The sequence below is a fragment of the Calypte anna genome, chromosome 1 (assembly GCF_003957555.1).
Source record: "Calypte anna isolate BGI_N300 chromosome 1, bCalAnn1_v1.p, whole genome shotgun sequence".
Classification (NCBI taxonomy): Eukaryota; Metazoa; Chordata; class Aves; order Apodiformes; family Trochilidae; genus Calypte; species Calypte anna.
This window is the reverse complement of record NC_044244.1, coordinates 70,892,707-70,916,872: the sequence shown is the minus strand read 5'-3', so window position 1 is coordinate 70,916,872 and position 24,166 is coordinate 70,892,707.

Here is a 24,166-nt window from a genome sequence, read left to right as displayed (position 1 = left end):
TACTGTTCAATATAGTAGGTAGCTAATTAAAACAGTGAGTTCTGTAATATTTCACAGCAGGGAAGAATGTTGGCAAAATGTGACATCAAAAAGGACTGCTAAGAGACTAAAGGAAAGAGGAAAGGGAATATAACAGGAAATGAAAAGTAGGCTGTTAAGAAGAATATGCAATCTGTTCATTTACAGGAAAATAAATAAGTATCTCTTACTAATAAACCTAAGGGTTTCCTGTGGATGTGAAGTAGTAAAAGATTAGAGAAAAAGTAATAATTAGAGTAGATTAAATTAATGGCAAATAACTGATAAGAGACTTATACAATTATTTTTACCTTCACAGTTCAGAGTAGAAGTTTGAATATTTCACAAAAAGGAAAAGCTTCATTATGAAGTTTGTTGGAGGGTGGATGGGAATATTATAGGTACCCTTGGACAGGGAGTACAAGGGAATCTCAAATAGCAGTATACAGCTACATTTACACAAAACAGTGAGCCTTTATTCGATTAAGATTAAGAATTTACTAGGCTGAACAGACAAAGGTGTCTACAGCTGCTTGAGCAGATTCTCTGCAAGGATGCATTGCTTTTACTAAGTAGCAGTACAAGTCTTTTGAGTGTCCAAGAATGGCTGAAGGAAACACAAAAGTAATTTATCCTATCTGGCTGTCCTTTGCAGAACACTCGAATACCACAGAATATCTCAAAAGGCACTAGCTGTCTCTCTTTAGGAGTTATATGAAGCCGGAGATCACCTCAGCTATAAGGAGTGCCTACAAAAGATCTCTCACATACACATATACACAGCAGATCTACATTGAAAGACACCAGTCTTGAACTGCATCCCACTCCAGGAAACTAGACATCTACCTTTGTACTAGTTAGTTGGATCAAAAGTTCTTTGCCGAACCATGATGGCACAAAAGCACATGAGATGCCCTGAATGGGCTATCTAGAACAGGCCTGAAAGACTGGACACTGATCCTGTGGTCTTCTGGAAGGAGATGAGATGGGGATCCTTCAGAGTAACTCCATGGCATCGGTCATCTCTGTGTGTGTGTGTGGGGAGCGCATCAAACATAGAATCATGGAATGATTTTATTTTCAGAATCCTCACTTCCACTCCAGTGGAAGAACAGCACACAAAGGGGACAACATTGCAATGTATTAAATATTAGGAAGCATTTCATACAGTAAGAAAATGAATTATTTGTAGGGCTGTTCTTTTAAGCCTTCACTGTGGTATAGAAGAAATGTGCAACACAGTAATGAACTCTGCAAATGTTATTCCATTAGGAGGAACAGCCAATTTCAGAATTGATTTGAAACCTCCTCTTTGACACACAAGTGATATGAAATAATTACCCCTCAAGAAGAAAGCTAAAGGCAATAGCAACTTTCTATGGTGAAAGTTTATCTTGCTGAAGTTGCAAAAGAAAAACTGGCAGAACACCCAATTTGTGATTTTTTTTTCTTTTTTTTATACTCACTCCTGTTGCAAATAGTGGTTTCCTTACAGTTTCCCAACCTGCAGTGACAAGAATAGTCAGCATGTTAAATTGCATATTGAATCATCTTTCAAACCAATGAAATGTGATATGGTTATTTCACTTTCATATCAGATGACCAAGTCAGAATGAAAGAACGGAAGTCCAGTCAGTTGAAAGAAACTTTATTGAAACAGTTTTCAGACAAATAAAGACCTGTGTTAAATTTGAACTACTACATTATGCATTAATAATTTCAAAAATATGTTTTTCAAGGCAAAGGGAGAGAAATTTCTGTCCTGAAAAATGTTTAGCATAAAGAATATCTATATGGACATCAGTTCTTAGGTTATGGATTGAAACAAATGTTCTAAATATAAGGAAAAAATACAAAGAAAAGGGATGTCTTTAGCTGAATACTAACCTCCAAAGGAAATAGTTTTTTCCTAATTCTGAACAGTTTATATATATTTACATAAGGGCGTGTTGTGTTTATTCAAAAGAAAATAGAGTGGAGAATAATATTTCAATTTGAAAGGGAGAATGAGAAACTTATATACATTTCTAATGGAAATAATTTCATATATTGATACAGCTTTGGGGCAATAATGATATTAACAAGGGTGTTTGGAATATTTAAACTGGTATTTTAATAATATCAGAAGCACTGAAAGATATATCTAACTTCCTACTTTATGTTTAGGCTATGAATTTAGGCAAGTCATCTATTTTCTATTTATTTTTATATCATAAATATTTATTGTTTTGCAAAAAAATCAATATTATTAGCCTGAATCTCAGTCTTCAAAATCCTTTAATATTTTTTCTATTTCTTTTTGCCCAGATTAACAGTGTTCCCTAGAAATACAGTATATTGCATAATCTCAGACTGGGTCAAAAGTGCACAATAGGAATGCTGTGTAATTGTCACTTCTCACAGAAACAGCAAAACTCCACATTTGCTGTGTCTGTTCATGCTCAAAGTATTCATAAATACCTCCCTTGTTTTCACTGTTGCTTACATGCAAATGCCAAAGGAAGATTTCCACAAGTTAATGCTTCCATTCAAACAGATACCAATAAACTGTATAGTGACCTTTACAATTTCCAGTTACAGTCCTGTCCATTCTTGAAGTGTTTTCATTTGTGTTTCTCATTCTTTTCTTTTGTTCATTTGTCAATCAATTAAAACTGCTGTTTCAGAAAATAAATGCAGTGTTTAACATCCTCTTGGCAGGTATTTTTTAACTGAGGAGAGACTAACCATTTAAATGGACAAGAGTCAGGATCCCCCATGAGTTTAACTGAGATGTTATTAACAACCCACCTTTTCCATCCTCTTTTCTCTCAATCAAATCCAAACCAGCAGCTACATTTACAGTTCTTTAAACATTTGTTTTACCTGTACCTAATGACCCAATCTGCTTGAATCACCTCCTGGTCTGCCCTTAGAAATGTAGCTGTGCAGCAATGATCCCAACCTCTATAGCTTTTATATGAGGTTTTTATATATTAAATGTTTGAGGTTTATTTTTGTCAAGGAAAGGGAGAGAAATGACAACTGAGGATCAATTTGCATCAGTTACGGTACCTGTAGTGCTAATCTGATATTTCTGCTCTGCTGCAGAGTGTATTCCTTCCTTTTTAGAGGGAACACCATCTGTGGGTCTGTGTGCATGGATTACCAGCCCTGCAAAACTCAGTGATAGTGTTAAAAATATTGCTCTGTGATAATGTTAAGGTTTTCTTTTTCATATTTCTGTCGCTGAATTTGAGTTCATGAAGAGGTCTATGGTTTGACTTATTGTTTGTTGATCAAATCACATACTTCACAACAGGAGATAACCTCCAAGGAGAGGAAGTAGTGTGCCCTCATATGATTACTTGATCAAGTTTATTCTTTGGCTCACTAACTGAATAATCATGATGGAATCAGTAGAAGAGGGTAATGGATAAATATGCCTGTATTGCTACATTATTTAAGCATTCAAAAACATTCTGAAAAACTAAATCACCTCAGTTTTCTGATTATTTGATGCCTTACACTGTTTTCTTGTTTGTTTGGGGTTTTTTGGTTGCTTTGTTTGTTTCTTTGTTTTAATATGTTTCAAGGAAGTTTAAGTATTTGCTATGGAGGAAGTTAATAACTTCATTTATAAATATTCTGTGGATTAAGTAAATTGAGTGTTTTAGTTCACTTAACGGAATTAATGTTATAATGCAATTTCCTTTATAATGTCAGCCTTCAGCCTTTTGGTCAGGTCATGTAGTTTTTCAGATAGATGTGAAAATAGTGACTGCAATTACCTAATATGTGGTAATAACTCAAGTGAAGAACCAAAAAAAGCTACAGCATTGAATCATTGTATTTTTTTATCTCAGTGCCTCTTCCAAAGGTTTTCTTTTTAATTCTCTGTTCTTTTATCATGAAATTGCCTTCCACATACCTTGTTTTGCTTTTCTCATTCTGATACTTCTTTTCCAAGTGGGTAAACGCTGGAAATGTGTTAGAATTGTTGTAGCTCTGTTTCTCAGCTTCTAAAAAGAAGTAAGTTCCTTGAAAATTGTAGTCACTTTGCCAGGGTGAAAAAATTGTGGTGGTTCAATAAGAGAATGAAATATTTTCCTTTCCCACACCCACCCCTGCCACTGCCTTTTCTATTCCCCTCCCTTCCCTTCCTCTTTCCGTGAGTCCTAAAATAATTGCTTACTTCTAAAATGTGGCAGCAAATTGGCATCATGCTGTAGACTTTCTTACATGGTTAAAATAAATTAATCTACAGCGTAACTGGATCTGGTATATAGATTGTTATGTATAGGCAATTTCTGCATATAAATCCACATAGACAAATAATTTACTCTTCAGATAGTATAATTTCATTGACATTATGATCCCTTTATATATGTTTGTGAATCAACACATCTTTTAATAGGTCATCTCTCCCCTAGGGTGATTAGAGTAATTTCCAGATTACTTATATAGTAAGGGCTTTCCAAGTGTTTTGGCTTTCTCTGCAAAGGCAGTTAAGAGGGATTTTCCATCTCTAGGGGGTTTAAATTCTGTAGTTAACAATTTCTTTTCTATTCTGCCCTCCTGACTTCACAACATAACATGTTTCCCCTCCCCCCCAGAGAGCTATTACTATGCTTGAATGAATGGCATACACTCCAATCATTTCTCATCTTCATTTTAATAAATGGATTTAGTCTGGATGATGTGTGTTTCTCTTCAGGAAGTCCTCCTACTTGATCTTTTGAGTCAACAGAAAACTGAAAACATACATCTGATGTATTTGGAAAACTATAAATGTTTTAGAAGTGTGTGTATATAGAGATGCTTTAGACCAGAAATGAATAGAAATGTGTAGTCATCTGTGACAGATACTTCTTTCTCTGTTATCATATTGTGCCAGTAAGCTATGTATGAATCACAGAACCTCACTTTTGATCAAATTTAACTAGTCAGATTTACTCTGTATCTCATATTAACCAAACTTTACCTCTTTATATTTACAGTTCTCCAAAATGATAGTTTCTCTAGCAAGATTATTTCATAGTCTTTCAGTCATGATACTGTTTTTTTCTGAACCTCATCTTTATTTTCAGGGTTTAATTTACTGAAATGGAGACAACAGAACATTACTTTTAACAGCAGCATCATTTAAAACCAAGGAGACAAGTTTCTTCCTAGGTTTTTGTGGCTACACAAATATTTTAAGTATGCCGAGCAACATAGCTGCTCATAGGATTCCAAACAGTTGTGGGAAGTGCTAATCAGAATACACAGATTAAGTTAAATATTACTTATTCGCAGTAATATTTTATCGTTAATGGGAAAAAATCAATCTGGTTCAGTGGTCAGCTTACTTCTTGGCAGAGGTAATACTCATACATACTTCACGATAAAAGCTACTCTTCTGTCAGGGAATTTTTATAGAATCATAGAATCTGCCGAGTTGGAAGGGACCTATCAGGATCATCAAGTCCAACTTTTGTTCCTCTGTAGGGCACCCCAAGAACCACACTATTTATCTGAGAGCATCATCCAAATGCTTCTTGAACTGAGCCAGGCTTGGTGCCATAACTACTTCCCTGAGGAACTTGTTCCACTGCTCAGCTGCGTGAAAATCTTCTCCTAATATCTAAGCTAAACTTCCCCCACCACATGTTCTTACCATTCCCTTGGGTCCTATCGTTGGTCACCACAGAGAAGAGGTCAGTGCCTGTTCCTCCTCCTTCCCTAGTGAAGAAGCAGTAAGCTGTGATGAGGTCTCCCCACAGTCTCCTCCAGGCTGAACAGACCAAGTGCCTTTAGACACTCCTCTTTCCCTCTAAACCCTTCACCAACCTTGTGACCTCCTCTGGACACTTTCTAGTAGCTCTATGTCCTTTTTGTACTGTGGTGCCCAAAACTGCCCACATCACTCAATATGGGGCTGCACCAATGCAAAGTGGGACATTCACCTCCCTCCACCGGCTGGCAGTGCTGGGCTTGGCGCACCCCAGAACTCGCTTGGCCCTCCTGGCTGCCAGGGCACACTGTTGGCTCATGTTCAACTTGCTGTTGACCAAACCCCCCAGATCCCTTTCTGCAGGGCTGCTTTCCAGCCTCTCACTGCACAGACTGTATGAATATACAGGGTTACTGTGTCCCAGGGGCAAGATCTGACACTTCTCCTTGTTAAACTTCATATGATAGTAAGTGCCGCGCACTCTGATTTGTGTTGATCCCTCTGCAGGGTCTCTTTGCCCTTGGGACTGTCACCCAGTCCCCTTAATTTGGTGTCCTCTGCAAACTTAATTAGTAAGCCTTCCAGTCCTGCATCTAAGTAATTTATGAATGTATTAAAGACAACTCACCTAAAATGGATCCGTGTAGAACCCTGCTAGTGACTGGTTGCCAGCCTGATGTAACCCCATTTACCCTTTGAGCTCGACCCATCAGCCAATTGGTCACCCATCTCATCTTGTGCTTGTCCAGCTGGATGCTGGACATTTTATTTTATTTAGAAGGACACTGTGAGAGACAATATCAAAGGTCTTTCTGAAATCCAGAAAGATTACATCAACTGGATCCCCTTGATCAACTAGGTGGGTTACCTTGTGATAGAAAGAAATCAAGTCAGTTAAGCAGGACCTTCCCCCAACACACCTGTGTTGGTTGGGACCAATGACTGTGTTATTTTTTAGGTGTTTTTCAATAGCTCCCAGAATAACCTTCTCCATTAGCTTACCAGGTACTGAGATGAGACCAACAGGCCTGTAGTTACTTTAACCCTAACCTTGAAGATCGGGACAGTATGTGCCAATTTCCAGTCAACTGGTACCTCTCCAGATTCCCAAGAGAACTGAAAAATCATTGAGAGAGGTTTCACTATGACCTCTGCCAGCTTTTTAAGTACACTTGGATGAATCCCATCAGGCCCCATTGACTTAAAAGAATCCAGCTGGAGCAGCAAATCCCACACAACTTCAGGGCAACATTTGCACAGTCATGGTTCACTAGCTCAGGGCTCTGGGGATGATTGAATCCGTCACCAGTGTTGAAGATGGACATGAAAAAAGCATTAAACATCCCTATTTTGTCTATATCCCTATTTATGAGGTGTCCATGATCATCAAGTAAGGGACCAATGTTGTTTCTGACCTGCCTTTTGCCATTAACATATTTAAAAATTGTGGGGACCAAATCCATAAAAACCATCTTGTAATAATAATTCTGTAGCTTCATTTTTTGCATTGTTATAAAGGACACTCAGTTTGACACAGAGCATTCCAGACACGTTTTTTTTTTTTTTTTTCCCCTATCAATGTGACTGAAAAGGAACATCACAATATATGTATCTACTGGGATTAACATTAGTGAAACAGATTTACTGCCATTAAAATTATTCCCTTGCCAGTGAGGAGTAAGGAAATTTAGGTGAGACTCTCTGGAGGAAACCTTTGAAAAATAAATTGGAAAACAAATTCATTGTTTGTAGCAAAATTGCATCTGCAGTTTAGCTCCTGGTATTTTATTTGCTCCACAACTTGGAAGCAAAACACTTTACAATGGCATTTTTTTTCTCTGATTCCTTTTGGAAAGATAATTTTCAGGTTGATAAGGAAAATGGGCTTTGGGGATGTGAATGTTAGACTTTTTCAGAGTGACTGATGTGAATCTTAGAATGTTAGTACTTTTTCAAAAAAAAGGAAAAGGATAGAAAATCAAGAGAGAAGAGCACAGAGTATGGAACTTAATCCATTAGCTCCTTTAATTGTTTTTATTTTTCATTTTTTAAGAAACAAAACAGATAAGGGAATACTAAATAAAAAGTTGTGGCTGCCACAGCAGAGAAACAGTTGTCTAACAGCCAGATTGTTCTTGACTAATTTGTATTCCTAAGTCTGCATGAAAACTCAGTTTCTTAAGACTTTCCAATATATATCTTTAGGAGTACTTTCTACTTATTTTTATTTTGAATCAATAAAATAATAATAGAAAAAAATTTCTATTGTACTTTAAAACAAACCCAACCAAACCAAGAAAAAACAAAATAAATAAAAAATCCAAATATATCTAAACAGAGCAGATTGCTAGTGTTTATCTAATTCTGATATTTTACTCAGATTATGAGTTTCAGGGACAAGACATTTGCATTTTATTTTTTCCCTGTTGCACAGGCTTACCACAATCTAATCTGTTGAGTAAAAGAGGAATACAAATCCTTACATACAGGAACCAGTCAGAATTACTGAAGATTAATCCAGTCCTCAGATCATAATGTGAAGCTTTTGTACCCAGTTAGACTTTTATATCACAAAAGGCCAGGAATATATTTGTCTGGATCTTCCTCATTTTCCTGGAGCTCGTAGTCATTTCCTAGCTAGTCTTCTATTCCAGGTTTATAATTGTGCTTAAAGTTAAATATAAATTCAAAACAGAATCAAGAACCACTATTTTTAACAGACAGGGATTCCAAGGACCAGTATATGGTTTAGGTTTGGGAACTCATGAGCCCCTCAAACTGCCTGGGACTGGGTGCACTCTCTGATGATATCCCATACTTACTAATTCATCAGTATTTTCCAGGGTTTTTTTCAGACAATCTTTGGATTATTATCTACTTTAAAATATCTCCAAGTGTGTCATGCTTTTCGCTCTCTAGTTTACTGTGATGTCCACAAGGAGTTAGTGGAAGTAAATACATCTCACTTTATGAGTAAGATTACTATTTAATTCCCCTTCCTCCTTAACAGTTGAGATTTCTATGCCAAATAACATTCTGTAAACTTACAATAAAAGTTAAATACCTGAAAGATAAAAGGGACAGTTGGTGGGTTTCACCACTGTCCTGCTGTAAAATGTTAGTGTCATGTACATTTTAATATGACCAATATGAAAGCAAGTTCACCTTCATCCCAGTGAATACAGGGCTAAACCTTGTCATCTGGCTGAAAATATTGCATGATTTGTAAAGAACTGGTATCAGATTCATTACTCCTACTCTAGACTCAAGATTGAAGTTGTAGGCCGGCTATGTATGTTGGTTTGTATGCATGTGTGCTGTCAGGAAACATATTTATTTCCCTCAAATTTAATTTATTTTTTTTTTAAGATTTGCATACAATGAGAGAGAACATGAGACAAGTGAATTACTAAAATCTGTGAGGCTTCCAAAACAAAGATCTGTCTCAGACTAGCCCTATGTCCTCCACATTTTCCCTGGGCACCCACAGGGAAGGTACCTGGATAGACAAATCTAGTGAGATTTTTATTTATTTTTAGAGATATAATTATTGAACCATTTCTAGAAAATAGCCCAGGAGGGCATGTTATTTTTGGGCAAGGCAAGTATATTAGTATAAGCTTTTGAGATGAGTTTCCCTGAAAATGTTATGCTGTGGCACTCCTTTTGTGAGCTCTGAAGGAAAACTGCATAGGAATAACAAAACATTTTGGAAATTGGGGGAAGAGTGAATGGAAAATAAAAGAAACATGTTTAATACCTGTAAAATTTAAAAAAAAACAACAATAAACAACAAAGTCATACAGGGGAAGAATCATATTGTTTAGCTTCATTCATGGAAATCATGGAAATCACAAAAAGGCCCTTGCATACATTTAATGGAAAGTTCTACATAGAAGACTGAAAAGAAAGCATTACTTCAATTAAAGCAGAAGTCCTGGTGTGCTTCAACAAACCTATACAAATCTATCCATCATGTAGATTATCTGTCAGGCTTTTGCTTGTCTTTTTTTTTTGATCCAGTTTTTACTGATTTGTATACCCCTTAAGGCTACACTGTCACCCTTCGTGATCCAGTGTGATGCTTTGATTCATTGATAAGAATAAACATACTTCCTCTCTCCTCATGAGCATATTCTAGAAATAAAATAAAGGACATACCTGTTTAGAACAGCGTGAACCTCTTTCACAAAATATAAATTATAAATCTCCATCCGATGGTCTAATCACAATGCACTAAGTGTTATTTCTCATAAGCAGAAAAATTACTGAGTGGGATTTGGATAGATACAATTAGCAGAATACAGAAAACTGGAGAAAAAAGTGTTTCTAAAAAGGCTCTAATCACAGGGTTATAAAAAAATCCTTTTCACAGGGGATTTATTGTGCTGCAAAGTACACTTTCCTGATCATCAAAATAATTCTGTTTGTTACATGTGTGGTCTGTTATTATCCAAAATAGCAGGGTATGGAAGCTATCAGAAAAGAGATGGAATAGTTTATGATACTTCTCTATATAAACAGTTTATAAACCACATTTTTGGCATGAAACCTTAATAAAGCACAATATTTTGTGAAATTGTTATCGATTGTAGCTATTAAATTTGCCTTAATACTTGATTGTCTGAAAGTTTGTTCACGTGGTTGGAAGATTTTATTATTCAGTCTCATCCTTTTCAAAGAAGCATTCTCCTTTGTGTTTTCACTGCTTGAATTCCTTCCCAATTAATTAAATGCAACTTACCACTAATTAGAGAGAGTTGTTCAGTTATTTCCACTGTTTATACAAGTTACACTGATACAAATGATAGCATGAAATATTTGTGACTCAAAGAAATCTTATTCTCAGGAATAATTATTGGTTCATATTCTGATTATGGTTTTACATGTAGAGTATAAAAGTTTTTACACACTTCATATCAAGTAATTAGTGAAGAAAACACCCAAGCAAGTAATGGAATTTTGGAACTTCCCTCCAAGTTCTGTCTCTTAACATGCTTTGTTCTGTGTCACATAATGGACATGCCTATCAGTATTTTAGGTCAGCTCTGGAATGAGATTATGAAGTAAACTGCAGTATTTTTTCTGCCTTCTGGAAATTATCTCAGAAGAATCTTGGCCTATTCACTAAAATATTTTCCCACTGAATGAAATCAAAACCTGTGCTCCTATGGCTCTCAGTCCACAGAATGAGAGGAGAATTAATCTTTAGAATTAATATTAAAATTAATAATTAGAAATATTCCTCTCTGCCCCACCACCATAACCCCACCCCAGATATGCATATAATGTAGAAATTGGGTCCTCAGTCTAAAACCATTTGGATTTACATACTCTTTCTGATAATGCAGCCAGTGGTACAGCTATTGCATGAAAAATGGAGTACTACTTATTGTTTACTTTTTAGACTGTTCTCTGTGAAAGCAAAAGATAGATATGGGCTTGAACATACTTTGACAGAAAAGGGCTTAAATCTAAGTCCACTGCTTCTCAAGTATTCCTTTACCACTAGACCCATCTTACCACAGTTATGCTAAGCCTCATCTTTTGAGGGGACCCAAAGAAACACAGAAAGCAGAGAGGGAACTGTGTGCACCATGAACACCCTAAACAACCCAAAAGTGTTGTGCACCTTTAAAATAAGGTTGTATCAGACTGTAAGATAAATTAAGATAATTTCTGTATAAAGAACAAATTAAAGCGGACACAGAGTCCACCGGTCTTCTCTGCTGTCATCAGCCTAGTACACCTTTGACAAAACATCATTTGGCCCAGGCTTCTTTCTAGTCCAGAATCTTTTCAACTGCTGTCTGTGATAAGTTTGGCACAGTCTTTTCCAGAATCTTAAGAACAGTTTTCCTTTCAGGACCCATAGATCTATAAATGTTCCTATGTTCTTGAACTTCAAGTCCTTCAGTCTCCGTAGTGGTGGGTCACCACCACACACACATACCTGCATTTATTCTGTCTTTGTGGCCCAGGAAGACCTGCAGAGTTAGTTCCAGAAAAAGGCATACAACTTGTCTTCCCTTCTGCACCACTTTATCCTAGCAAAGAAAAATGGCATGTATTGACATGTACAAAAGCAATTCTGGTACTACACAGCCCACACCTCCACTAGCACTCTCAAGAACAGAGCCTCACAAAATGAAGCCACAGTCACAGCGTTTTGACTTAAAGGACTGGTCCCCTGTAAGAGACAAGTTTTCTTCTTTTCCAGTTTTTTTATGTTTTTTTCTGATCTTAGGGAAATAAGACTCATTAATGAACCTTGAATTCAAATAAAGGTGTACCTCAAGTCTTTGTACCACTGCATCTGAACAGTGCTAGGGTTGCAATTTGGACTTTTGTCCCTCTTTTATCAGGTTTTTAGATACCTGTATTCTTCTCTGAATGTTATCTTTCATGTAGTCAGGTAACATATGCTAACAGTTTCCCCAAAATACAACACTTAAGCAGTTCAGTGCGCTTGCAGATTGTTTTAACTGAATTAACTGGAATCTCTCAAGATTCCAGAAAAGAAAACAAAAGGAACAACTGTCTGGAAAACACAGGTTTTTAAAGTTATGTTGAATGCCGCATGGTTTTTGATCTGTGCATATTTATGATGCTTACTGTTGCATTCTTAGCTGTTCCAGGTTGCAGTCCAAAGTTCATTAAGGTCAGTGCGTTTTGAGTTAGGCTGATTTATGCTGGCATAGTTGTAGGAATTCCAAGTGTTATAAATAAGAATTTTACTGATATGCTACAGAAACCTTTAACTTGTAAGGTTTTGAGAACTAGAACCAGTAATGGGAATAATATCTAGTTATCAGCTTATTACTAAGTATTTTAGTTGTATCACTGATCTAACAGTTTCTGCTCTGAATCTCAGATAGTTAAAAAATTCAAACGTGTTTTCCTCTTACTAAGTTGCCTTCTTTGCAGCTGACTATTTTCTTGACTATGAATATATTGTCTCAGTGGTCTGAATTTGCCATATAGAAATGGAACTGCAGGACTACGATTATAGAGTGAAGTTTCAATAAAAGTAGTTGGGGAAACATGTAAGTTAGATCCTGTGTATGTATGTATGTAACCAATAACTCATTTAGCCATATTTCTCAGTGTAATTTCTGTCTCCTTTTTCTGGTAAAGAGTAGAACTATTAATTTATTAAAAAAAAAAACCAAAAAAAGCTCTATTTCATGAATATTTAATCTGGAGTGAGGAGTTCCATCTGCTTTTTCAGAGAGATAATTTAATGACATAAATCCTTTTTTATACAGGAAAATAACTAAGAATGTATGGTATAACCCCAGCTAAACTTTTAGCATTATGCTTCTATCCACCTTTTTTACTTCTGCAATTAGATGTATTTGGTTTTGGTTTAATTCTGCTTTTCTGAAACAGACTATGAGGCCCTAGAGACTCACCTTTTCTAATTTCAGAGTTTATTTCTACCTGCAGGGTTAACATTGATGTTAGGGAAGGATAAATAATGAAAATAATTTTTATGATCTTATATATCAGAAAAAACATGTGGGTTTTGTTTTTGGGTTTTGGGTTGGTTTTTTTTTTAAATATTCTCTGAGATTTTTAAAATGAAGCCTAAAGATACTTCATGTTCTGAATTGTATGGAAAGCTTAATGAATTTCAGTATTAAACTCATAGCTTTAGTGTCATAAATTTCTCTGTCTTCTAAACAGCATAAACAAGAAGAGAGATGTAGTAACACTGATCTATTTTTAATGTTACTGTTATAATGTAATCCCTTGAAATCAATTGTCTGAAGAGATTGAAATTAGAAATGAGCTGGACAAGAGGCATAGTGACCTGTCTGCTGAGTAGCTTTAGACGTACCTAGGTTGTGAGTTGATAATCCTGGTAAAGACATACTTAGGGTGGGGTTTTTTTCCAATTTGAAATGGTCTTTGCTAGTTTCCAATTGTAATTGAGTTCAGAAAGAAGTGGACCTGTTCTGCCAGGGTTGTTTTTATTATTATTATGGAGAGTGTTAACTGAGATTTCTAGAAATATATTGGGCTACCAAGCTCTAGTGTTACAGATTTTGACTAGTCGGAATTCTTAAGATGTGTTAATGAAATCAAGGCTGAAACTTACAAGCTTAAATTGCTGCTAACTTCCTTTTCTGGAGTAAGATGAGGACACTAATATCATTTCTCTTCAAAACCCAAGTTTCTGAATCATGAGGTAGAATACTAAAAAAAAGAATGTATTACACTTTCCCAAGGGAGAGGCATTTCATTATTATACATTACTGTGGAATGGTCTGATTTCTGAGCTTGTGATTTTAAACTGTAGGTAAAATTATTACCTTGTTGTTGTAAGCAGTCTTTGAGAACAACCTTTGTGTTGAGCAGCTCACTAGGAATTTTTTGGGAACGCATTTCTGAAAGAGAGTTATGGCATTAAAGAAAGTAAGTTAAAATATTAAATAAATAGATGTAGGGGGATTTGGAAGGACTTGCTAAACCATGAGCCTAAGTTATTGGGCACTGTACTGAAATTCAGGGTTTAGTCATGTTCTATATTAATATAATTACAGGAACTATGCTTACAAAATATTTGTCTCAATTAATGATTCAAATTATCTCTTTTTTTTTATTGAGAGGATTTATTTATTGCTGTGGATATTTATTTATGATAAAAACTTATTAAAATGACAACACTGTTCTTGATTGCTTGTTGTTTCTGTGAAAAGGCAAGAGAAGTCTTCTCTGATGCATTTTTGTCTTATTTGTGAAAGTAGGCAGTTGATCAAGCACCCTACATTTCTGGAATAAGAAATACACGCTTTGAAGATGGTCTTTAATATTATTTTGTTACATACACGTGAAAGCCTGGAAAAAAACACATTTGAAAAGGCATCCATAGATGGGCAAATAATGCAAACAATTAAAGTCTTATTAATCTGCTTACCTGCAGGACTGAAAAATATTATGAATGGGTACCCTTTAACAGAAAAAACAACACCCAAAACCTCCACAAAGAAACCCACCCTAAATCATGACAGCTCTTAATCTTACAGTTTTCCATATTGTACTGGTCAGAGATTATTGATCTTTTCAGTGTGAGTTAGAATATTTGATCACAGCAGAATATGATGTAATAGTAGTTGTGGAAGTTAAGCTGAGGCTTAGAAAAACATGGATAGCAGGAGCTATTGACTCCTTAGCAATTCTAAAAGTCAGATATGTTTGTTTCAGATTTTAGTCTTTAGACACAGTTTGATTCATGCCCATATAATAAAGTGAATGATCTTCCTATCACTCTCACTTTCATAAATGTTTTTTCATGCTAAGTGAAAAGCATTAACTGGTCAATCACTTTTATATTCTCATTTACTTCATATTATCATTGACTTTTATCCTGACATTGGCAAATAAGTCACTGTTTCCCTGTAAAGCTGTCTTTATCATTGCCTGTATAAAAGAAAATGCATTCTTGGAATAATTTGTCTACTTTTTTACCATATTCTAAATGACACAATTGTTAGAGTTTTCTATTATGATGATGCTAACAGTTGTCTCAACATTCGATGCATCCTAGTTTGTGTTTGCATTTCTATCACTAATGAAAATAAGCTTCCAAAATTGAATGTAATACACAGGTATACAAATAACCATGCCTGATTTCTGAAAACTATATCCAAAGTCTAAAAAAAGCAATTTGAAAGACTTACAACATAGGGTACACTAAAATATTTAATATGAAATCTTGATGAGTTTCTTAGCAACCTGATCTAGTTGAGGATGTCCCTGCTTACTGCAGGGGGATTGGGCTACATGACCTGTGGAGGTCCCTTCCAACCCAAATTATTCTATGATTCTATGGTTTACAGGAATGACTACTTTGCAGTTGAAGGACTTGTGGATTCTCTAGTCCACAAAACCTAGCTAATGCCTTTTCTTACCTCTTCACAAGAAAACAAGAGAGGATTTTCAACATCAAATGTAAAATAGGACAATATAGTATTCCATCTTTCACCTTTTTCTCTATAGACTTCGTTGGTAGAAACAACATAAAAAAAGAGTACATTTCATGCCTTCAAGAAAAGATTCTAAATGTAAGCAGATATGCAATAAATATAAAGATGAAAAAACTGCTACAATCCTCAGTGTAAGTTTCTTACAAAACATTGTAATAAAACTTCCTAAATTAAATGGTATTATGTAAATTATATAGCGTGTATATAGATATATCTAAAATGAAGGCTTCAGGTAAATGAGAACTCCAGTGAAGCTTTGTTTCACATGAAGGAAGTGTAGATGAATGTGGAATTGACTCATGCCATGTCAAATAGTTATGTATAAGATCATTTCAATGAACTGAAATGGAATATTTTTATTCAATTATATAAAAAGGATTACTTTCAGTCTAAAATACTGAAATAAGTTTTGACATTTATAAATGTTCTGTTTTTCTTTTAAAAGATTAATGCTTAACATTTGATTTCTGAGTACAGATGAAAACAAATTTTGAAATCAGAATGAAATGTTAATTTTTAAGAATTTGTTCTACCTGAGAGGTTTTTTAGACCTGTAAAATAAAAAAGAAGAACTGGCAAACTGACATTATAAATTGTATGAGTGAGAAGATAATATTTGACTATATAATGTATTCTTACCCCTTGTTCTGCATACCTCTGGGAGTAACTGGCATCTGTTCTCCCGAGGTTCAAAGTGTGATAAAAATGTCCTCAAATACCTTGATCTATGCAAATCTTAACATGTTTCAATCCTTGCAAAATGCAACAACATTATTTATTAGAATATTACATCTTTAAGGAATACCATTGCTTCTGTAAGTGAAGTCTTATATTTTAATTGGCAATAGAAATAGTTTTGAAAGAAACCATTGCATCTTAAAATGCTTTGATTTTGTCATATCCTTATAGTGATATAGAAAATGCCTTATAGTATTAAATAACTTGAAGTTAACATTTATATGTTATCATACTAATGACCCTGAAAGTGGTATATACAATTGTTTGAAATATACCAATTTCAGTAAGGGGAAATAGAATTCTATTTTGTGTGGAAGCAATTAATTTTTTGATCTATTTTCTATCTCCAGAAGATATAGTCATTGCAGGCCATCCTGGAGGAGGAAAGATGTTTTTGGAGCATCTTATTTTTAAGAAAAAATTAGTTTCCTAACTGGCAGGCATCTAATTCCTTGTTATTAAACATATATGGGAGCAAATATTACAACACACTGCCAGCATGAAGGGTCCTAGATTTACTGTTGTTGGTTTTGATGTTTTGGTGTGGGTTTTTTTTTTGTTTTGTTTTTTTGTTTTTGTTTTTGCTTATGGTGCTAAGTATGAAGTTATTCAGCTGGTTTAAGTTTCCCTTAATTTAACTCACAGTTCTTCCTGATAAGCATCCACAACAGAAGGGAAATCCCACCATCTCAAGGAAATCTACGTAGAAGACAGGTAGATCTAGAGTTTGCTCAAGTAAGAGTTCCATATGTTGGCATATTATGGTTATGTGAAGAATAAAGGCACTGATTCAATTGGTGTGTTTAGAAACTATGAGATTAATGAGGCTAAACACCTGACAAAACACTGATTCCTCCACACATGCAGTTAGAGGCTGTTCCAATGATTAAAACCATCTTAATTGCCACTGAAACACATCTAGTAGCAAAGCTGATCTATTTTACGAATGTAATTTTCTCCATTATCAGACCTTTTGTGAACAACATGGATTGTTTATGTTTTGTTGATTGGGTTTTTTTTTTCATTTTCAGTTACTAAATAAATCTGAACTAGTTTTATTCAGACCAAGATTAAAATCTAGTGATTTCTATCACATTTGTTCTTCTTTCTGATATGCTGTTGATTTACTGAGACCGAAACACTTACAGAAGATACCATAAAATAACAAATACATTAGTACATGGTAGTTTATTGCAAATTTTTGCTCTCACAGACTCCTTTAACAAGACAGAAATAATGTGATTTAATACTCATAACTCATGCAGGGTTTTTGTTGTGGGGTTTTTATTTGTTGGTTTGGGAGCTTTTTTTAGTGAAGTAAGAAGGAGAGTTCTTGCAAACACTTGTGTAGTGAAGTCACAAGACCAATAACAATTGACTTTGGAAGCAGATGTAATGATGTGAAAAGCACAATCCATTGACTCTTATTATAGGTCATAAAATGCTGAAACATAGCTTTATATATATTAAGCATCAGAAAGCCTTAATCAAACTTTTTCAAGCAAGAAGGCAGGAAACAGTCCTGTGCAATCTTTTCAGTTTCAAATAGAAAATATTGCAGCTATACACTGAACCATTGTGAAAACAGAGTTTAGAGTTCTGGATTTTTAGAGTTGAGGTGATTCTGCTTTACATTTTCAAGTTGTCTTGAATAATGGAATTCCTACTTGTTGACCACATGTGAAGTTGGTGATCTTTATGTTTAGGTTTTTTCTTCTTATGCTTTTCTTTCCTCCTGATTACTTGTCTTCTTTGTTTCTGAAATGTTTTTTATTCCCCTTAACAATTTACAATTACTTCCAGCAAGGTAATTTCCTTTTTTTCCAACTTTTTCAAAACTAATTTCCCAAAGGTTTCCATTCTGTGCTTGGGGACGAAGTCTAGAGATACTAGGATGTCAGTTCAGTATCTTGCCAGCCTTGCTCTCTGTGTTTCATATCACTTTTGTTTGCTACTTCAGAAAGAAAACCTTTATCAAAAGTCTGCTGATAAAGTACATGAACAAGAGTCTTAAGGGGTAGCCCTCCTCTTGGACATTTAGATGTTGTACACCTGGGGTTCTTCTGGAAGTATGTGAGAGGTTCTCTCTGTGACTTTCCAGCTCTAGGCTGTGAAGCTATCTAGTCATAGGGATAGTTCTTTAAGGTGTTGTAAGTTTATCCAGTCAATAGCTTGTCTGAATAGTGATCAACAAAAAAAAGTGTGAGTAGCACTTGGGTTTGTGTTGTTTCTGATATTCTGAGGGAGAAATAATAAAATTATTGAATTGTATGATACTGTATATGTTATAATAAAATTTTCTTTTATGTCAGGAACATTAGGAATGGAGAAGGAAAGGAGTGTGATTTTTAATGAGTACACAATAATAGAAGTTATTTAAAGAATTAGTCTGACATCCATCAAAATACTAATTTAAAGTACTTTTTAAATTATGTTTATCTGGAGCTTGCATTGTACTCAGTTTTGTGCAATTTTATAGTTGTTTACCCTCATCTATCAAAATACCATTTATTTTCATCTTAATTTAAAGAAGCTCAACTAGTTCCTGTGTTTAAAATGAACACACTCTTAAGTGTTTTGCTGTACTGTGGTCAGATTACTCAGCATGCTGAATTACTGAACATACATGAATGGAAATTTTTTTGCTGACTGACACCTGATGGTTTAAAGAAAATACTTTTTATATGTCTTTGTGTTAGATCTTAAAAACAACTACACAGAAAGCAAATAAATGAAAGTGTTTACCTCTTCTGAAATACCACTTACAGGAGAAATAAACTAAAGATTTAGAAATAACCTGTAGATGAAAATAAATATGACTCCAGATTCCTTCTTTCTTTAAATATAGAAAGCATAAAAAGAAACAAAAATAAAACGTATGGAGATTTTCTTTATCGGAAAAAAAAACCTGATGCATTGTTTGTGTGAATATGAATACATTTCAGATCAAATATACATTTCAACTTTTTCAATTTTATTAAAATTTCTAATAACATGTAAATCATTGTAGCCTTGTCTTTCATGGACTTTAGTGGAAGCTTGCATTCAGAAAGTAATATTTGAAAACTGATGTAATGGCAGAGTGTAAGTTGATCTCTAGCCTCTTAATTAAAGTTTTTTCTTATTTCTAAGAAAATTCAAAAAGGAAAGAATAGAACAGTGGGAACAGCAGTGCTTTCAGGATAGAATAAAAATGCAAATATTAATTTCTTTGAGATGAGATCATTTTCATGCAAACTGATCTGACTGCAAGCTTCTCTCATTACTGTCTCAAGCCTGTGACTTGTCTCTGTTTTATAGGTGTCATTAAGTTTAACAAGATAACCACCTTCATGGTAGAGTAAACATGTGTGACTGCTATGTGGCTTCCGAATGTTTGTGAACTGTTAATAACTATTTATCTTGTTACATTTGAACACATTCTTCTTAATTTGCTCTGCTTCATATAGGAAATATGACAGCAAGTCACAATGCAGGATTTTAAAAAATTCATCTGGATATTTTCCTCCCTCTTTTTCAGTATATTTTTTTTAATTGCACATTTAATTAACTGTTAGCTGGTCCTGCCTATCACAAAATTTAATTGACTTAAATATTTAAAATATTCTTCCATTCACACAAAGTATATGCAGTTCCTACATTCAGTCATACTACTCTTCAATAGATGAGAATATTAAAGCCATAAGGTCTTGCATAAATTTCTAGTCTGATTGCCAGATGCAGATGTCTTGTAGATGAGCCTGAAGCTTTGGACTGTGGAATCACTCAGAGGCCAAACTGCACTGGAACAGGGATTTACGGGTTGCTGGTGACTGTTATGAAGGAAAAACTGTACCCCCAGAGGAAATTCAAGGTCTAACATCTTTACTGTACAGGTGAATAATGAAAGAAAATAGAATTTAGGAAAAGGGAAGCCCAACAGTCCTGAAATACAGGATCTTCAGTCTCTCTGAACCCTCTCAAGCCCTGTCTGCACTGCCAAAGAATAGAAGGGAAAGAGAGAAGAGAGCAAGATAACAGGTCATCAGTAAAAAGTAAAAATAAATAAAAAGCATCTTGGAAGTAAACAAGGCTCTGATTTCCTCAGGCTGTCCCTTGGGGATGGTACAAGAACTTTCCTGTCATATAGTACATTAATGCAGAGTGTGTATCAGCAAAAACAGTGGGAAGAGTGTGTAGACATGCTGAAGGCATATGTCTCAAGTGCTTGGCAGTGCTGAGTTTCATAGATCATGGGCCCAGAGTAAAAGGGCAGGAAATGGGTACAGATCATGAATCAGGATCAAAAGATGCTGTCTTTCTCTATCTCCCAGTAAATAGTGACAGGTAAATTGTGCTAGCTTTCCTTCTCAGGTAATTGGTAGAGCTCTTTGTCAGGACAGAAGTTGTTACTGAAATTTTGCAGCTCTCTGCTGAGTGCAACAGTGCTTAAATAACTGAAGGCATTTAACTTTTCTGATAGCATAAGGCAACATTTTCCAAGGAAAGAAGTTTTCCCCACTGCATTCTGGAAGTACCTGACTATTGGATACCCACGACTCAGAATTAGATCTGGAGTTACTGACCACTGTGGTAAAGAAGTTTAATGTTACATTCCTTTTTTTTTTTTTTTTTACTAATACATTTTCCTTATTTTACATATTATGTAAGTACTGTCAGCTAGGAATATCCAAGCTAATTTTTTTGAGATTCTTAACATATTCTTGATGTAGTTTATCAACTGATAAGAGATGCACTTAACTGTAAGGTTATGTCTGCTAATGCCTTAAGATGCTGCTGTTATCATAGAATCATAGCATGGTTTGGGTTGGAAGAAACTTTATAGGTAATCTAGTTCCAGCCCCCCTGCATGGATCGTGATACAGGTTGCTCAAAGCCCCATCCAACCTGGCCTTGAACTCTTCAAGGGAGGGGCCACCCACAGCAACAGGGCAACCTGTTCCAGTGTCTCCCCACACTCACAGTAATAGATTCCTTCCTAATGTCCAACTTAAACTACTCTCTTCCAGTTTAAAACAGGTCTCCCTCATCCTATCTCTCCATGTCCTTGTAAAAAGCCCTTCCCCAGCTTTCATGTAGGCTGCATAAAGGCAGTGGAAGGCTGCTACAAGTTCTCCTCAGAGCCTCCTCCAGGCTGAAAATCCCCAACTTTCCCAGCTTTTCTTTATAGGAGAGATGTCATATGGTAGCTATGTGTTAAAAGCTTTCGAGTTCAAAAGTAAATCAAGCTGATTTTATAGACTTACTTCTACAGAAGAAATCAAGACATAAATGATAGCAAGGGAAGCAAAACAGTAACGTAGGTCCCAGCCACCATTATCTAAGGAAGCAGATTTATTGGAGTCAGAGTTGCAGATCTCTGGACAGAATTTCAGATTCCCACACATTATCTATTTTTCTTAAGAGGATTTGCTAGTCAGTTTTTTATTACTACTGAAATATTTTGTGCTACCAGTTTTCTTTGGGTAAACGTCCCCTTTACATTCTGAGTTAATGAGAAAAGAAAGATGGCTCCATGGTTTGAGTGATTTTCTGGGAGTTTGCTTTTAAGGCTTCAAGTGTCCATTTTCTTTCAATTTTTCTATGTCAATTTATATAGCTTTCCTGTGCATCACTTCCCACTTGTAAGAGGGAAATAGTTACACTTATAAGAGTACTATGAAGTTAAACATATGCGAACAAAAAAGAACTTTAACACATTTCATTATATGCTGCATTTCTTATTACCATAAAAAAAAAATAAAATTAAAAGATCAGTCTACTACCAGTGCAATAAATACTAAATGACAGATGTTCCTCATCTGATTGTCCATAAGTAATTTATCACCCATGGAGATACGGGATTTAAAAGAAAAACTGTAATTATTCTTTACTGGTTTTCTTAACAATGATGCTTTTCTGCCTTGCAAGTTGTAATGAGAATGGTTTCAAGTTTTGCTAATGAGCTCACACCTTCATAAGATACTGCATTAAATGCTGATATTATGAACTGATGGAACTATATTCTTCTGTTAGATTTTTATCCATTATACACTGCTTTAGCATAATTGGTAATAAGATAATCCATTTCTAGAGAGTAAAATGTAGTGGCAATTTCTCATTATAATGAGTAAAAGTCATGTTAAGTTAGACAATAAAAATATAAGTGAAAATTATTACATTAATGTGAACAATTTCTGATTGGACACATCATGATGGATTGCAATGTAATGACTATCTGAAATGCTAAAAATCACTGATGACATAAAATGCAATAGTTTAATATAACAATTTTAAGATCTTCCCCTCAAGCTTATAATTAGCTTCAGTTATAACATCAAAGGAAAATCTACATCAGCTTCTAATGAATATTTTTACTAAAATGTAATAACTTTCTTAACTGGTTTCTCCTTTGTTCTGTTAGATAACTGCTCTAAATTCCCCTTGGAAACCACATTCAAAGACTTCCTTAAACTTCCTCTCCATATAATGAAATACAGCCTTCTCAATTATGTGAATGTACATAAGTCTTTAGAGAATTGTTAGAGAGAATTAGTGATTTTAAAGTGCTACTTTCAGTCTTATGAAAATAACTCAAATTTCTGAATGTGATTTTTTTCAATTCCCAATTCATGTTTGTTCTATCTCTTAGATTTATTTTGCAAACCCTTTTAATGTCAAACCCCACTCCTGGCGTAATGCTGGTATCTGTTCTCTAAACTGTAGAAAACAACTCTTTCTTTCACTCATTCTTTATATATTTATATATCTTATATATTTATATATAATTTAAATATATTTATATTAAGTTTTTTTATATTTATATAAAATATATTTACATATTTTATATATTAAGTTTTTTTCCATGTGCCCCCTCTCCCACTCTCTTTATGTATCTCTGGACAAGCTTTAAAACTTCTGAGAAAAATCATGTTTTAGAATTTATTCGTTCAAAATGTAAGCTGTTAAGATGAAAAAGATAAGGCCTTTATTTCTTCTATGGAAACTTTATTTCACAGCCTAATGAAAATTGTGATTGTTTTTTTATTTGGTTTGGTTTTTTTAATATACTCAGTGTTATTATTTTTACCCAATTACTCTGGCTATGCATTCAGATATTTATTCACTGGTAAATTAATTTATTCATATTTTACAGTTTATACTTTCCTGATTATCACAAATAATTTTACTTCTCATTTGAAAATAATACTATCACTTTTTTGTTGCAAACTTTAAACAAATATTTTGTCTTCATAATCAACAAATATCACAAATTGCCTCCTCTATCATTTTGAGATATTGCAATGCCTTTTTTTGAACACATCTTTTACTGATATTTCAGTCTTTCTTATAATTAGTCTTCAAAAAACACTCCACAGAAACCTGCATAAAATGCCTGTGTTTCTAGAGTAGCTGAGGGGCTTGAGATACTATCAACGAATGTCTTATGTGTTTGCTGACCTGCAAAAATAATCTCCATATGCTAAGATTTCTTATATGAAGAAATATAAATTAGTTCCAGTAATACTCTTTCCCATGTAAAAAATCCAGGATCTCTGGCAAAACAAAGGTCATAAGTAAAAGACCTTGCGTGAACCATGATAACTTCAGAGAAAAAAGTTTATGCATTTTCTTTACTATCTCAAGTCCTACAGGCCCTCTAAAAATTTTCTCTTTAAACTCAAAAAAACCCACAACCTACTGGGTGGAGTTAGGAGACAGAAAAAGGACAGAGAGTTGGAAC